Raw genomic sequence first — 15,540 nt, 5'->3', positions numbered from 1 at the left:
GACTGATGAAGAATTATTCTTTATGGTCACACTTCACACCATTGTTTTGCCACTGTAGAAAGAGAAGAAATGAGATCGGAAATAAACCAGTAAGAATCCTGATATTCGGCAGCTATGGGGATTGGTAGATGCCGGATAAGTGAATTTTCCATTCTCTTGAGATTGTGTATTGCAGAACATAAATAGGCAAAAAATACAGAAGGTTAAAATATTGGCACATCTTTTAGTTGCTGGGACTTACTTGCTTGCTTGATTTATTGTGAATGAAACAACCCAACGGTAATTACCTAAATGACCATGAGATTGCTATCTCCAGATTTCAGAGAGAATATAAGTGCATTGTGTTCAGTAGCAAGTATTTCATTTTGACCCCTGAGCATGCTACACCTTATGTGTTTTAGAGATGCAATCTGGTTCCTGAGAGTGTTTTTGTCTATTGAAAATGGCCCATGTAAAATTTTAAGATGTAATCTTTCAAGAACTCTAACTTAAAAACTTATGATGTAACTTAATAATTCCAAGTTCCAAAAGGAATGGACAGCAGAGCAGCGCGTAAAAGTAAAATCCCACTACTTATAACAGAGAGAAAATTCAGTAATTTCTACCTCCTTGGCTGGTAAAGCAACAATTCAAAAGCATGTGTGTAATTTTCTTGTGAGAACAGGATGGAGGATTGGATTATTAGTAAACTTTCATCAGGAGCTGTGAAATTAAAATGTCCTGGAATTACAGTTTAGTTTTGTCATTTTGAATGTCATTCTTATTGAAATTTTGACTCAACATTTCTCAGCTGGATATTTGTGATGGGAAACTAAGTGTGCTACAGCTCAAACAAAAATTAGAAATATTTATTTTAAGTGATTTAGTAACCCATCAACCTCATATAATTTTGACAATAATGCCCAAGCAAAATAAGAGTAGAAACCTCATACTGATTCAAATCTGTATACCACTGGATACATGAACAAAAAAAAACAGACATAAATTTATCCAAAATGCACAATATTGACTTGTTCTGCAATGGTCCAGAGAATACAAATGTATCATTGTATTACTAATGTTCCAACAATTTAAGAGAAATGGGGAAGTAGAAATCCCCAACTATTATCACCTGATTATTTTTACACCTCTAGAAGATTTTCCTACAAATCTGCTCCTCCATTTCCCACTGATTGTTTGGAGGCCTATATGACAACCCCAGCAATGATCACACCCACTTTGTTTCCAAACTCCACCAATACGACCTTAGTAAAACACTAAAGTCTGAAGACACTGTGAGTGAAGATACAATGCTGGAGATACTCAGCAGGTCAGACAGTGTACCTTATTTAGGAAAGGTAAAGATTCTGTGCAACTTCATCAAAGGACTGTGCCTTGATGAAGGATCAAGCCCGAATCATTGGTTATTGTGGTGGTCCACCACCGGCCTACTGCAGGGGGCAACCTCTGTAACTGCAGGAGTGTAAGGGGACAGGACAACACCTGGCCGGCTGTCAATCAAGCCCCACCCGGTCGGGTGTCAATCACCCTCCGGGATATAAGCTTGCGCCGGCCTCCTGAGGGCTCACTCAGAGTTGCTGCAGCCACAGCCAGCCTGGCTCTGTGGAAGTCTTTGTGGATTAAAGCCTGCTGTACAGTTTTTATCTTTGTGTGTGTCTAATTCTGGCTAACAGTGCACCACAATTTAATCCACAAAATTTTCCCACGGCGGCTATGGATAAACTCCTGTGCACAGGGAGCCTCAAGGTTGACCCATGCCACCCAGAAGCCCATACATGCTTCGAGATCTGGCAGCACGCGGTCAAGGCAATCATCAAAAAACACGAGGGTGACATCCTGGACTCTAATCAGAAGAGGTTGGTCCTACTCCGGTCAAAGCTGGGTCCCCGCGCCTTCCAGGTAACCAAAGTCTGCCCCACGTACAAAGGCACAATGGACACTTGAGAACTTGTACAAGCCCCCCCCCCCCATGAATGTGGTTTGTGCAAGGTACCTCCTCAACACCTGAGTCCAACAACCCGGGGAGATGGCTGAGCCTTACCTGGGACACTTGCGAGAGTTGGCCCGACCGTGTCTGGCTGAACCCGGGGTAAGTGTAGAGGAGGTCGAGAGGCTGATCTGGGACGCCTTCATCCGAGGGCTACGCTCGTGGGCCGTCCAGAAAAAGCTGCTGGAAGGTAACAACTATGTCCTAAACAGGACTGTGGAAGTGGTCCAAACCCTGGAAGCAGCAGCCCTGTACGTCGAAGCCTTCGATTCCAGGTTCCCCCAGGCTCCCTCATGGGCCTCTCACACTGCAGTTGCAGCCCCAGGCCAAGATGGGGAGGAGAACGTCGCTGCAGCAGGCACCTGGCGCCCCAGTAAGTTCTGTGGGTCCTGGTGTGGGTCAGATCAACGATCGCGCCAAAACTGCCCAGCTAGGATCTAGTATTGTTCCCAATGCGGCAAGAAAGGCCACTTTGCAAAAGTGTGCCTCTCTAAACCTGCTGGCAGCTCAGTGGCCCTCTATGACCTCCCCACCTCCCCCGCGGACCCCCCCACCACATGCGCGTGACAGGCGGCACCATTGTCCCCGTAACGACTTCCCCCTTCCCCGACTTTGACCACACAACATCCGGCCCCGCCAGCAACCATCACAGAGTGTGACCCAATCATCTTCACCAGCCCCCGCCCTCGCTGGCGCCGCTCATTGAGAACTACAGTGACATCACTTCCAGCTCACAGCGTGACATCACTTCCAACTGATTTAACGATGTCACTGCCACCGGCTGTGATGACATCACTTCCCCCGGTGCAGCAGACACGACTGGGGAAGGAGACCAGCTATGCAGGGGCCCCCCCACCTGCCGATGCCATCTTGGGCCAGGCAGCATCCGACATGGAGGGCCCCCAACGACATTGAGAATGATGTGGTCAACACGGGCAATGACGAAGCCATCCAGGTGCCATCAGCTGCCGCACGCCGCACCCAGCGACCGACAGCAATGTGGTCAACACAGGTGATGATAAGGCCGCCCTATCGATGCTCCTCATCCCTCCAGATAGCGATGACTCCGACTCTGAGATGGTTCTGGCCTCCACTACCAGGGACATTCCCCACAATCTCGGGCGCTCGATGATGGATGTTCAAGGTTGCCCTCGCTGCTACCCTCAACCAAGGGGAGTACCCCATCACCTTCTTCTCCAAGACCCTCCACAGCTCCAAGCTAGGGCACTCCACCATTGAAAAGGAGGCTCAGACGATTGTGGAAGCAGTCCGCCACTGGTGCCACTACCGTGCTGGCAGCCAGAAGCTCATTCCACACTCCCACCACCCTCTGAGTGAAGAAATTCCCCCTCATGTTTCCCCTAAACTGTCTTCCAGTGGGAGATGGATCACATGGTAGACTGGCACAAGCTGAAGGTGATGTACCCATATCTGGATAACATCACTATCTGCGGCCGTGACCAGCAGGACCACGATGCTAAACTGGAAAAATTCTTCCAGACAGCCGCGGAGCTGAACCTCACTTACAACAAGGAGAGGTGTATGTTTAGCACCACCCGACTCACCATCCTGGGGTACATTGTGGCCCATGGAGTCGTCGGCCCAGATCCGGAAAGGATGCGCCCATTAATGGAGTTACACCTTCCCCCCATGCTAAAGATCCTCCGCAGGTGCCTGGGCCTGTTCTCTTATTACTCGCAGTGGGTCCCTCACTTCTCGGACAAGGTCCACCCACTGGCCCAAGCCACAACTTTTCCCCTCCCACCTGAGGCACAGGCAGCTATCATCTGCATCAGGCAAGACATCGCGGATCCCACGATGCAGGATGTGGATGAGGACTCCCCCTTCCAGGTGGAGAGCGATCCCTCCAAGGTGGCCCTCGCTGCTACCCTCAACCAAGGGGCGCACCCCATTACCTTCTTCTCCAGGACCCTCCACAGCTCTGAGCTAAGGCACTCCGCCATTGAAAAGGAGGCCCAGGCGATTGTGGAAGCGGTCTGCCACTGGTGCCACTACCTGGCCAGCAGGAGATTCACATTCTTTACAGACCAGCGGGCCATTGCGTTCATGTTTAACACTACCCACAAGAGCAAGATCACGGTAGTAGACGACCTCCACCATCATCAGGGCCTTGGGGCAAATTTTCACCATGTTTGGCTACCCCACCTTCATCCACAGTGACTGGGGTGTCTAGTTTCATGAGTGACGAGCTGCGCCAGTACCTGATGGCGAGGGGCATCGCGACCCCCCCCCCCCCAGTCACACGACAACCTATAACCCGATAGGTAACGGGCAAGTGGAACGCGAGAATGGGGTGGTCTGGAAGGCAGTCCTCCTGGCTCTCAGGTCAAAAGGGTGGGTCGTTGAGTTACTGGCAGGACGCCCTGCCTGAGGCGCTCCATGCTATTCGGTCACTGCTGTGCACAGCTACCAACGAGACCCCTCATGAACGTCTGTTCTCATTCCCCAGGAGGTTGCTGACTGGAATGTCACTCCCAGCATGGCTCACATCCCCGGGACCAGTACTTCTGTGTAAGCATGTATGGACACACAAGGCCGAAGCCCTGGTGGAGCAGGTTTTCCTCCTTCATGCAAACCATAACTACGCTTATGTTAGGTTTGGCAATGGCAGGGAGGACACCGTCTCAACCAGGGACCTGGCACCAGCAGGAGCACCCACACACCACGCCACCCTCCAACCCAGGATGACGCTGACCGGAGATACATCCCTGACTCCAGGCAGCAGGGCCTCCTTGACCACCAGGGGCTCGCTTCAGCCTTAGGAGACGAACCCGCCCCACTACCCATCCAATACGACCCACATACGTCGATCCCGGCCCCCCTGGCCGCCCCTCTGCGTGGCACGACACCAGCCACAAACACCCCTGCTGCCAGCCCCCTCCCCCCACTTCTTCTCTGACCAGTGACCAGGAGCCAGTCCTACAACAGTCACAGTCCCAGCGGCCACCTAATCATCTCAACCTGTAAATATTGTATATACATAGTGGGTGCAATTTCTTGTGACTGCCCCTCACCCCCTCCCCCATCCGGGATAATTTTAAAGAAGGGGGTGAATGTGCTGATACACCACCGGCCTCCTGCAGGGGGCGACCTCTGTACCTGCAGGAGTGTAAGGTGACAGGACAACACCTGGCTGGCTGTCAATCAGTCGGCCTGAATGGATCAAGCCCCACCTGGTCGGGTGTCAATCACCCTCAGGGATATAAGCCTGCGCCGGCCTCCCGAGGCCTCACTCAGAGTTGCTGCAGCCACAGCCAGCCTGGCTCTGTGGAAGTCTTTGTGGATTAAAGCCTGTTCTACAGTCTTTATCTCTGTGTGTGTCTGATTTTGGCTAACAGTGCACCACTGTTATATATTTTTATCTTTGCAATATAAAATACACTGACCGGCCTGCTGAGTTTCTCCAGCATTGTGTTTTAACCAAAATGACCTTGTCTGAAGAACCTTCTACAGTATCCTCCTTTGTTATTCCAATAGTGAACCTTAAAATAGACCATTAAAATAAATGCAATCCAGCCTTACTTTTCTCTCATGTACCTGGAGATTTTGTTTTTCTTCTATATTCGCCTGTTCCTCAGCTTCTACTGTATTCTAATTCTGTTCCCCTGCCAAATTAGTTTAAACTATTCCCCACCCCTTCCTCCATCCCCAAAAGACTTTGGATCCATTCTGGTTCAAGTGCAACCTTTGCAGCTTGTCCATGATTCACCTTCCCAGAAACAGGCAGAGTGATTCAGAAATTGAAAATCTTACTTGCTGCACCATCTCCTCAGATGCATGTTGGCAGTGATGTAAATAGTGAGGAATGTAGATTTCTACTGCAGAATTATATTGATCAGTTTGTAAGAGTAGAGCAATTATAGATGGAATCCAATCCAGAAAAATATGAAGTATTGAATTATTAAAGTTAGAATATATACAGTGGATGGTAAGACTCGAGGAAGTACTAAGATTGTTGGTATACATCTCTAACAATTCTGAAAGCAGCTGCCTAGGAAGATAAGGTGGTTAAAAAGGCACACAGGGTATGTACTTTCTTTAACCAGGATATGGTATCTCAGAGAAAAGAAGTTACTGATGCACAATCAATTATACAAAGACTGAAACTTGCTGAAACTGAAGGCTTTTATTTGCAAAAAATGGACAGCATCCTGTGTTGGTCACTCACACTGACCCGGACTCAAACTGGGGCCAGGCTTGTGGCACGACAGCCTTTATGGGGAAGGAAAAGGAGGAGTCGTGAGCCGGCCAGTGAGAGCAGGGTCAACCAGGAAAGGTCATGTTATTTACATTTGACAGATATGTTTCACCACAGTTACAATACAATTACAAAAAACATTAGTCAGACCACAGTTCGAGTACTGTGTGCAGCTCTGGTCAACATACTATAGGAAGGAAGTGATTGCACTGCAAAGAGTACAGTGGAGTCTCGTCAGATTGTTGCTAGGGTGGAGTGTTCCAGCTATGAGGAGTGATTGGATGTGATGAGTCTGGTTTTCTTTGGAGTGGAGAAGGCCAAACGGTGACCTGATTGAGGTATACAAAACTGTAAGTGACATGGCATGGAAGTGAGAAACATTTCCATTTAGCAGAGCAGAGCAGAGCAGTTAGAAAGAATTGGCTTACATTGGGGCAGGAAATTTACAGGGATTTGAGAAAGATATTTTTCATTCAGAAAGTGGTTGAAACTTGGAACTCAATGGCTAAGAGGATAGTGAAGGCAAGTTCTCTCACCATTTTTAGAAACTAATTAGTTAAAATGCCATGGCATGGTAGACCATAGGCTGAATGCTGATAAATGAGATTAGTGTGTTAGCCATTGAAGATATATTAAGATGAGGAGCTTCTTTCCATGTGGTATTACTTTGTGACTCCTGTCTTTTTTTTTTCCTTTAAATGGCAATATGAACTCAAAGCACACCATACACATTGAATGCACCTTACCACCTAAAACATGCCTGCAGCCACACTGTAGTTAGCCTCTATAAAATATTGGTGTTAATGGGGTAATTGGTGTTCCAACACTTTTTTGAGCTTTACAACTCCTGCAGTACAAAGTTGGTGCTGTACTTTCCGATTGTGGAGATCAAGAGTTAGAGCATCAAAACTTCCAAAACTTGTTGAAAGGAATCATAATATTAGTAAGCTATTTCCTACAGTCAAATAGAAATGCAGTCACTTTTTATTAACCTAACTGTGATTTAAAAAACTTAGCTGATGAGCAAACAGAAATTAAAAACCATTACTTCAGGCACTAGTTTCTAGTGATCTACAAAATGTGTTCAGTTCTGCATATTACGTAAACAGCATTTAAACCTTCTCTATAAAAAGATGTTTATTACATTGTAATGGGATTCTTATTCCATCTGTTACAAAGTAAATGAATCGAAATATTTGAATTTTTCTCCAAAGACAGCTTTACCATTAACTCCCACTGCATTCATTAGTGAGAATAGGTTTGCTAATTTTCAGTTATGCCAAATACTTTGGCGAAATGAGAAACATTTTTCATTCTTCTAAAGTATTTTCTGTCCTATTGTCGTTACTGGTTTTACAATGGGAGATGCATAGAAGCAGTATTGAGTCAAATTGTCTTTCAACTTAATTCATAAATTAGAGAATATTTAATAATAGGAATTTTCAATGGAAATAGTGATGTCTTGAAGATCCCCTTTTCAACTTTGCTTTAGAAGCTATACCAATTACCAAAGCAGACTATTAGATACTGCTTAATGATTCCTCCAGTGACAAATCTCACTACATTTTAAAAGCATGTTAACTAATTTGAGGAGCAAAGGAATACAGATGCTAGAAATTTCAAATAGCACATAAAATGCTGGAGATACTCAGCAGGTCAGGCAAAGTCTGGGGGAGAGCAACAAAATGAACTTTTCAGATCATTTCAGATACTACTTTTGGACAGTTACTATTCCCAAGAAAGTGGTAAAAAAAAATCTGAAACTTTTAAGGTGTTAATCAACCTGGGTTTTTTTTCCCCACTGCAACTTAAATGATAGCACCTTTCATTCCAGACTGGTTTTGGTGGAAATTGAATTTGGTGGATGACAGTTATTGAGGTCCCAATGCTTGAGGCATCCTGAGAAAATAGCCAATGGGGAATTTCATTATTTTACTTGCTGCTTGTGAATGATTTGAAATGGGTAATAATGTCATCAAATGCAATAGGATGTAACAAGTTAGCACTTGATTATTAGTGTTCTCAAACAGACTTTGATGTCCTTTCTCACCTAGAAGAAAAAAACTTTTTTGTTCAAATTGTTTTTCATTATTGTTAGTTTTGATAAAGTTAATTAACCTAATTCTATAGGGCAGGATAGTCACGGAAAAAGAATATAAACATTATCCAAATGCAAATTACATTACAACTTAAGGATTTTATTACAGAAATATTTCATTGTTCTCAACAAAGATTTTCAATCAAATGCTGATCAAATTACTTGAAAACAGATGGGTAAATGGGAGGAAGGAATTTAGTCTTGGTAGATAAATGGTACAAGGGACAGTGGGGTTTGCATGTAAAGTGCTGCAGTTTCCTCCTACCTTCAAAAGGTTCTAATAGGTTAACTAATTACTGCAAATTACCTCTTAGTGGTGGCAAAAGAATGAAGGAAATGTTGATAGCCATATTCAAATTATCTTGCAACAAAGACCAGTATACTGTGTGCCTTTCTAATTGTTTGATGAAGCTGCATGTTAACTTGCAGTGATTAATGTTGAAGGACATCCAGGTCCCTTTGAACACCAACATCTCTCAATCTCTCATCATTTAAAGAAAACTTTTTTTTCTATTTTTTTCCATCTAAGTTAATGAACTCACATTTTTCCACATTATATTCCACCATGTAGTTTTCTACATCAGCAAAGCCTCTCTGCGTTATCCCCACTGTTGACAATCCTACCAAGAATCTTTTTTCACAACTGACTTAGATGAGTTTCAGCTTCACCACATGAACAGTTATCAAGTTAATTGGATTTTTATTTCCTTATAGAACCCGTCTATCATTAAGATCAAAGCATATAAAAATCTGCTTCTGCTCTAACAGATGCACAAATTACCACCTGCAGAGTGAAAATGATCATTTATCCTTGAATAGTTTATGAATACGTAGGCACCTTTCCTTGGCAAATTGTCCTCTGTCACTATGTCCTTTACTTTAATATATATTCAAAGATACTCAAAATTAATCCTGTCTGTTTTTGCCTTAACATGTAAATGGCTTTAATATATCGACCTTCTTTCTTCAGAAATGTTGCCTGTAATATAAATGAGGCACTGCTAAAGATGAAAAATTAATTTTATATATTATCTGATCCAACAAAAAAATCCAAGTAACCAAGTTAATGTAATCAAAATTACCAATTGGCTCCATATTTTAGACATTTTTATTATATACCTGCTCATTCAAATCTATAAATAAATGACTGCCATTCTAATCTGAATTCATTCTAATCCAGGATGAAAGAAGAGGAGAGTCAGCAATGTTTGACGACCAACAAACATAATCCTCTTTTCTCCCCCCCTGAAATTATCTATAGTTTGAAATTGTCAATGTAAATCTTTTGGTGCATGAGGCATGATTCCACAAGTTTTAGATTTTTTGTCTAAATAACACTGGACAATATTTTTTTCAAAAGATTTGCTTCCTGAATAAAACTTGAGGATTACAATAGGCAATCTCAAGGTGAACCCAAAGATAAATTTCAGATTTGCTGCATCACATCGGAAGTTGGGGAAGCATTAAATTAACTTTTATTTAATTTAGCATGTTTAATTGCATAATGATAATGACACATTGCGTTTGTTCGACTGACCTAAGAATGTTTTGCTGATGACCCTTGTTAGTACTCAGCATTGGCTGCCTCTTGTGTCAGTGTCCAACAATAGTCGGCCAGCACTGATGGTTTCCATTTGCCCTGATATTGCTTTCTGTTAGAAATTAAAGTACCTTTAAAGAAATTGCTCGAGACAAAAATTGAGAACAAAGAACATTTATTACAACAACAATGCAAAGTTGGGTGCTTCCCCTTACCCTGGGAATACACACACATACTGGGGCTCACCCAACTTTTATACAGTCAATTTCAGTATCAGAGTGCCCTCCCCCTTACATTCTTCTGCCCCCTGGATGGGTTTGGCATAGGTAATCCTTCCTGCCTACGTGCAGTTTCAGTACACTTGGAGGACCAGGGGGTATCCTGTGGGTGCCCCATCACGTCATTGTCCTTATTCACACCTTCCTGATTCTCGGGGCTACAATCTCTTGGTATGCGGAGTTGACTCATTCTATCTAGGGTTGGCTAATTTCATATGTATAAATCTGTGTATGGTTAGCTAATTAGATATGTAGGACTTGGTACTTCTGTCCAGGGCTAGGAGACCTTTATCTGATCCAGACTACCTCAACTTCCTACATTCTATTGTACCTTACCATTCCTTTTCTTAGTCTTATGGTCTTGTCACAAAGACTAGAAGATTCTTATGTTAATCGTGCTGACTCTGCTTTCCTGCATCCTAACCCCCAAGCTTATCCTGTTTGTACTGGTTACAGCCATTAACTGATGAACTTTAGTTTCTTCCATGTTCATAATTTTAGATCAATTTTCCCATCTCTCACAATCCTCACTTTTCTTTTAGATCAGTAATACTGATCTTTCACCATGATCAGTGTTACTGATCTTTGGTTACTAGATCTTTGGTTACTGATCCCCCCCCCCCCCTCCTCACTTTTCTTTTAGATCAGTAATACTGATCTTTCAAGTGTAAGGTGTTGTTTTACCCAGCTGGTCAATAACCGAATTGTAATCTCTGTGTAAAGTCTTTAGGTAGGGGAGCACCATGAAGGTCAGAGTAGCGAGTCCAGCTGCTTATTAGGGTTGCGAGTATCAGGCTCCAGTTCTCAGTAAAGAGTCTAGTCCATCCCACATCAGTCCGAAGTTGCCACATCTGAACATGGGCATGGGCAGATTCACGTTGAAACATTGAAGCAGTGTCTTTTAACCACCCGACTTTTGTAAGCATTGTCCTGACGAAGTTTGTGAGAGATGCTGCCTTCAGCAGCGAACGAGTAGCAGCCTGTGAGAAACGCTGCCTTCAGCAGCGAACGAGTAGCAGTCGTCAGGCGGTTCCGTTGAATTGTGGCTAGTATCTGATGTCCTCTTCAGCCCCGAACCCTAGGGCCACCGATCTCCGAAGGCTGTTTGGAGCCTGATATTAAAGTGTCAAGCAGCTCACGTTGTTGGTAACTGGTGCTCCCCTTCACGGGGTGATGAAAAGAGACCAAGCTGGGGGGGGATTGTTTCTTGTGATTTAACTGTGTGTTGCAGCTTGTCTGCTAACATTAGCATGGGTATCATTGAACTTGTGAGTTGCAGCCTGTCTGTGTACATTAGCATATGTATTAACTCTCTCTCTCTCTGCGACATGTACAATCCTGACTACCATTCTGTCTGTCTTTGTCCCACCATGTCCTTTGTGCTATCGCTTTAAAACTCCTGTCTTTAATACCTGTGTAGGCTAAGATACAAATTAGATGTACTCCACTAAAGCTGTTCAGTTCCCCTGGTCCGTATTGGAATCCCTTGTTAACCCATATCCCACTATGACTATACATTAAATCTATGCCCTGTCTACATTCTAAAGGAGCACAATTGTAACCTCTGCTGCCCCTATTCCAGGAGGACTTAAAACATCTTTGGCTTGGCTTCGCGGACGAAGATTTATGGAGGGGGTAAAAAGTCCACGTCAGCTGCAGGCTCGTTTGTGGCTGACAAGTCCGATGCGGGACAGGCAGACACGATTGCAGCGGTTGCAAGGGAAAATTGGTTGGTTGGGGTTGGGTGTTGGGTTTTTCCGCCTTTGCCTTTTGTCAGTGAGGTGGGCTCTGCGGTCTTCTTCAAAGGAGGTTGCTGCCCACCAAACTGTGAGGCGCCAAGATGCACGGTTTGAGGCGTTATCAGCCCACTGGCGGTGGTCAATGTGGCAGGCACCAAGAGATTTCTTTAGGCAGTCCTTGTACCTTTTCTTTGGTGCACCTCTGTCACGGTGGCCAGTGGAGAGCTCGCCATATAACACGATCTTGGGAAGGCGATGGTCCTCCATTCTGGAGACGTGACCCATCCAGTGCAGCTGGATCTTCAGCAGCGTGGACTCGATGCTGTCGACCTCTGCCATCTCGAGTACTTCGACGTTAGGGGTGTAAGCGCTCCAATGGATGTTGAGGATGGAGTGGAGACAACGCTGGTGGAAGCGTTCTAGGAGCCGTAGGTGGTGCCGGTAGAGGACCCATGATTCGGAGCCGAACAGGAGTGTGAGTATGACAACGGCTCTGTATACGCTTATCTTTGAGAGGTTTTTCAGTTGGTTGTTTTTCCAGACTCTTTTGTGTAGTCTTCCAAAGGCGCTATTTGCCTTGGCGAGTCTGTTGTCTATCTCATTGTCGATCCTTGCATCTGATGAAATGGTGCAGCCGAGATAGGTAAACTGGTTGACCGTTTTGAGTTTTGTGTGCCCGATGGAGATGTGGGGGGGCTGGTAGTCATGGTGGGGAGCTGGCTGATGGAGGACCTCAGTTTTCTTCAGGCTGACTTCCAGGCCAAACATTTTGGCAGTTTCCGCAAAGCAGGACGTCAAGCGCTGAAGAGCTGCCTCTGAATGGACATGATTATCCAACTGCACGAAAACCAACAAGGTCGGGTCAGATACAGCAATGAGCTCTCTGAACCCTTCTCCATTAACAATGGCGTGAAGCAAGGCTGTGTTCGCGCACCAACCCTCTTTTCAATCTTCTTCAGCATGATGCTGAACCAAGCCATGAAAGACCCCAACAATGAAGACGCTGTTTACATCCGGTACCGCACGGATGGCAGTCTCTTCAATCTGAGGCGCCTGCAAGCTCACACCAAGACACAAGAGAAACTTGTCCGTGAACTACTCTTTGCAGATGGGGCCGCTTTAGTTGCCCATTCACTTAAAACATAGCGAGTAATGAAGTGACATAAACAGTTAACAAACAATACCCCAATAAATGAATAAACAGTTAAAAAAATAAACAGTTAAAAATACAACAATAAATGTATAAACAGTTAAAAAAATACAACAATAAATGTAACATTACGGCACTTTGTCACGGTGCAGTGTAAGTTTCAGGTCTGAAGGATGAGGAACTGCACGCCAGGTTGAGGGTTGAATCTGTGTGTCGTGATGTTGTGGTTCAGAAGCTGGTTTAATTCTTTGAATGTGGGTCCAGCCTTTCTCTCTTGTTCTTACTGCGGTGTCTGTAATTAAAAGTACACAGAAGGGACCATCCCAGGCAGGTTTTAGTTGATCCTCTTGCCATGCTTTTACATATAACCAATCACTAGATTTTAATAAAATGAATAACAATCTGACCTTCCTTTGTGTTAGTGTAAAAATTGTAAAATGAAACACAAACCATATTTGCATGGGTTTTGAATATGTTAGACCTTATTAAAATGCAGTTGGAGCTGCTTGTCTGTATGGGGCACAACCCTCCAATTTGTAAGAGTACATAACAGACATTGTAGCACAAGAGCCTCTGCAAGAGAACTTGAAACATATTCAACCTTTAGTTCTGCCTTAAGTAAAATGCCTTGTGCCACAGCTCACAACCATATTCCATATAATAACCATATAGCAATAACAGTACAGAAACAGGCCATATTGGCCCTTCTAGTCCGCACCGATTTACATGATACTCCAACTAGTTCAACCTACCTACTCCCTGTCCATAACCCTCCAACCCCCTCACATCCATCTACTCATCACTGCCACTGTAATACAGTTGAACTAACCGCTACACTACCCAAAGTGAGACAAGAGCCCATGCATTTTCTGACTAAAGGTCACAAGTGCAGCCAACAGATTACTTCAAGGCACTTTCAGCCTTGCTCCTCTGTGCAGCCATGTAATCTTTGAGAAGAGGCAAACATAACCAAGGGCATTAAAAGGGTAAAAACCTGGCAATTTTCTCTCCACAGAGAGCATTGGGGAGCCTGGAACCGATTGTTGATTTTGTAAAATGAAGTTGAACAGGCTTGTATACATTTTCAGACTGCTTGTGCAGTGAGTGCCATACACCATAGTCTTCTGATTCATTGGTGAGGAGGTGATCAGTAAGATGCAGCAGTGGAAGCGCTTGCTCAAAGGCTGGAGGAAAATTAGACTTAGACCTAGATTTGTCAGAATGATAAGAGTTTATCTAAAGCTGGCTGTAGATAGAAGAACATCACAGGTGCTCCTCAATTTACGATAGGGTTGCGTTCCAGCAGACCCAGCATAAGTTGAAAAAAAATCTTAATTGGAGACGTACCTTGTCTAACATTGACAGCACTGTATCAGTCCTCATACTGATCTCACTACCCTGCTCTCTCCCAACAGTCCCTGTAAGCTTTCCGAAAATGTGATTAACCAACGAGGCTACAAAAAATTCACCTTAGAGAAATTATCAAAGTTTATTGGAAAAATCAATGATGCTTGTGATGACCTTTAACACATTATATGAAAGTAAATGACAGTCATGCTATTGTGTCATCGTAAAATCATAAGTAGGGGAGCACCTGTATTACCTTTCATATTTTTGCAATGTTGATTGCACACACAATCATTTAAGTACTGGCTAGTTTCTATAATATTGCACTTAAAGTTTAGCTGCATGAATCCTGGAGCTTGTGGAGTCATTAGTGAATCAAGAAATATTGGTGCCATGGCAATTTCTCTGTACCATGCCAATTTCCCAGTCCTGAAGCCGGGACGTAGTGAATAGTATCAGGGTCAAGATCTGTGAGTAATTAATGCTATTATTATTCCTATGCGCCCAATTGTTCTGAACGATGCCACCAATGTAAATCATATTCCACCTATTGCAGTACTCACACACCACCATAGACCAGTTCGCAGGTTTATTTCTCCATTAAGCTGAATCCAGTCGCGCAGGGTTTACCTCCGTGATTATTTACAATGTAACTTCCGCACTACCGGATTTAAATATAAACCTGATGAATGGGGAAAGTTATCATGAATTAAATAACAGCGGCAATACAGAGAAATTGTGCTGAGGCATTAATTTCACTCCGGAGGAAAATGCACCAGAGAAATGAATGATTAAACTTATAGGAATCCCCATAGGAATCCCCAGAGGTATCTTTATTCTCCAGAGGTGGGTGATCTTTAAACTCACGGACCTTGACTGCTGAATGTGTAGAAGAAATACCTCTAACTGCAAGACAAGAGCCTGAAGCCTCAATTTCAAGTGCCACAGTGCACTTAAAGGGACATGCACACTCCCCCTTCAACTGGCTGATCCAGCCACTTTACACATCAGATCCTTTCTTTATCTTACATACACTTAAAATAAGATGTGTCGAACTCACCCTATTTGCGCAAACATTTCTCCCTGCAAATGTTATAACATCACAACTCTCAGGTACTCCCTGTGCAAAATCACATTTGAATACAATTTATTTCATAAATTGGAATTAACTGGTAGTTAAAT

Source organism: Narcine bancroftii, chromosome 11 (genome assembly GCF_036971445.1).
Source record: "Narcine bancroftii isolate sNarBan1 chromosome 11, sNarBan1.hap1, whole genome shotgun sequence".
Classification (NCBI taxonomy): Eukaryota; Metazoa; Chordata; class Chondrichthyes; order Torpediniformes; family Narcinidae; genus Narcine; species Narcine bancroftii.
This window is presented reverse-complemented; position numbering follows the sequence as displayed.